This window comes from Octopus bimaculoides, chromosome 12, assembly GCF_001194135.2.
Source record: "Octopus bimaculoides isolate UCB-OBI-ISO-001 chromosome 12, ASM119413v2, whole genome shotgun sequence".
NCBI lineage: Eukaryota > Metazoa > Mollusca > Cephalopoda > Octopoda > Octopodidae > Octopus > Octopus bimaculoides.
In genome coordinates, this window is record NC_068992.1 from 3784545 (window position 1) to 3787636 (window position 3092).

The 3092-nt window shown below is 43.7% G+C and overlaps 1 long non-coding RNA gene across 1 annotated transcript in view; it reads left to right on the forward strand.

The window, feature by feature from the left end:
* The window catches only part of LOC128249184 (uncharacterized), an 11502-nt gene that overhangs the window by 5118 nt on the left and 3292 nt on the right, over positions 1–3092 (forward strand). The gene's annotated exons all lie outside the window — the stretch shown is intronic.

Sequence of the window (3092 nt, forward strand, 5' to 3'; positions counted from 1 at the left end):
ATATACATATATATATCCATATATACAAATAATATGAGTTTATGCATATATGCGTACATGTATGTACGTACCTACATCTACATGTATATATACATATATATATAGACAAAAAGACGTAGCACAGGCAAAGTATTACTATGACAAGGATTCCGGATTACTTTTCCTGTTTTCTCTTAATTTTTTGAGAGCGGTCGGGTTCATTTTTAGTATTCTCGTTTGTGAGAGCAGTCGAGTTTATTTCAGATATTTTCATTTTAAAAATCATCTCTGGCTAATCGTTGAGAGAACGGTGGGGTTGCCTTGGCGGAGGTTTGCCTCCTTGGCGGAGGACTGCTCTTGTGTGCGTAATGTTATCAGTTGGTTATTGATACCCCAACAAAACTCGTTCCAAAGTGTGTTCCACTATGTGTTTCAAAACAAAGATTTGGTGGTTGAGGCCATTCCAGAATCATAAGCTAGTAAAGACTGCAAAATGAGTTACGTGCAGTGACATATGAAAATCAATGGATTTCCGTCGGCTTCGAGGATGAGCATTCAGTTACTCTGTGAATTGAATTAACTATTCTTTGGCTTAGCGTGAAAGGGGTTGAAAATTCTTCAGACCGTGTCATCCTGTAATCATCAGACAGAGTCGATGTGAAACGGTGCGTGACAAGGATAGCTCATTGAATTAAATGATGATATCCACTCGACAGAGAACAAAACCAAGCATCGTTGTGGAGGTCAGCTGCCCGGCGGATGTAAACGTACTGTCAAAAGTTCAGGAAAGAATTCAGGGTGAACTGAAACAGAGATTATAGATCTTGCACCTTGGCTCTAAATTTTCATTTGAACCTATCGTCGAAGGTAAATTAGACCTATCAATCTACAGATTAGCACAAAAATCCTAGAAATGCTAGGTTTCTTTGAAGAGCGAAAGAAACACACGCATTCTCCAAATCCTATCAATCGGCGGCACAGTGAAGATTTCTAAAACATTCCAAAGATTCCTCTACCTGAGATTCTTTAACTGAATATATACACACCCTTGTTTGTGTGCATCTACAAAGACACATATGCAAGAAGCAACGATACACACTCAAATACACACACATACACACACACACACACAAGCGCACGTACGAACATCTAACTGCTAAAGGGACATATTCACACAGAAATACAAATGCAGGTGCATGCACCCACAGAAATGCCCACACTAATTGTTCCACCGTATATTTACACACCCTGGGAACTCAAAATGTCTTGTCACTTTGTTGAGCGACCGGATTGAACTGCAATTACAAAGAACGTAAATCTCATACGTACGTGCATACATGTATGCGTAACTGCGACACTACTACTACTACTACTGCTGCTGCTGCTGCTGCTGCTACTGCTGCTGCTGCTGCTACTGCTGCTACTCTCGCCACCACCAATCACTAAAAAAATTTATCATCATCACCACCACCACCAACACCACCACTACAATTTCTGTCACCACCACCAGCGTCGCCGCTGCTGTTGCTACTACTACTACTACTATCACCACGACCACGACAACCACCTCTGCTATCATCATCATCACCACCACCACCACCACCACCACCACCACCACCACTACCGCCACCGCCGCCACTGCTGCTACTACTACTATTACCACTACCTCTACTACTACTACTACTACTACTACTACTTCTTTCTTGGTATTTCGCTCTTCCGCCGAAGGATGCTAATCGACGTGTATGTCGTGTTGTGAATTGGTGGAAAGCAAAAGATTATTTTCTCACAGGATTCTTTCGGCCTTTTTGTTGTTGTTGTTGTTGTTGCTGTCGTTGTTAAAGTAAACTGTCGTGACTCACATGCAACAGGTTTGCTTGTCTGTCATTCATAATATGTCTCCAAACACTCAAGCACACATTGCTCTACTCCACCACCACCACCACCACCACATTTACCGCCGCCGCCACCAGTACAAAACCACAGGAACAATTTCGAACACCATCCCATGTAACCGCCAGCATTATCACTAATCGCCGCCACCACCATCGCCACAACTACTACCAACAACAACAGCAGACTCCACCAGACCCAACCATCACCAACGTCACCATCACAATCACTGCCACCGCCGCCGCCGCCACTACCACCACCACCACCACCACCACTACCGCACTACCGCCGCCACCACTACCATCACCAACATTATTACCACTACCACCGCCGTCACAATCGCAATCACCATCATTAGTGATGGTAGTGGTGGTGGTGGTGGTATCAGCGAATATTACATTAGTAATTGGTGGTTGTAGTAGCAGTTGTAGTTGTGTGACGATAGTGATGGTAGTAGTGATGGTGGTGGTGGTGACAGTGGTGGCGGTGGTAGTAGCAAATGCAGTTTGTGTATGTGCGCGCGCGTGTGTTTATATATTTATGAATGGATGTCTTTATATTTATGTTTATCTCTCACCATCCCTTGAGAAAACGCTGTTGGTTTGTTTACGTTTTCGCACATGAGCGCGATTCCACGTAAGAGACCGACTGAATAAAGTACCAGACTTTAAGAAAAAAAACACCAAAAAAGTCCTGGGGTCGAGCAGTTCGACTAAACCCGCCAAGGCAGTGCCCCAGTATGGTCGTTGTCTAACAAGCGATCCAAGTAAAGATAAAACACAGGTGTGGCTGAGTGGTAAGTAGCTTGTTCGCCAGGTACGAGATGTTCATAAGCCAGAAAAATGGCGAAACAAATCGAATGATTTGCGTTGTTGGTTTCGGGTCTTTGTGTTCCGAGTTCAAATCCCGCCCTGGGCAACATGGGCGGCAGACTTAACCCTTCGTCTGGTGTAACATCGTCACATGGTCCATTGGGTGCCTTAGGCGGAGCCCACTCTATTGCATGTATTTGGGATAGATTCTTAGTTTGGGGTTTTCTTACTCACCTCTGCCATCCCCTTCTCTCTTTTTCACTAATCTCCCAAATCTGTACAGGGGTCACCTGTATTGCTTTCTACTCGGACTAAAAGACATAACACTTTGTTACTACACAAAGAACCACCATCAAACAACTTCAGTGTGTGTGCGTACATATATATATATATATATATATATATATA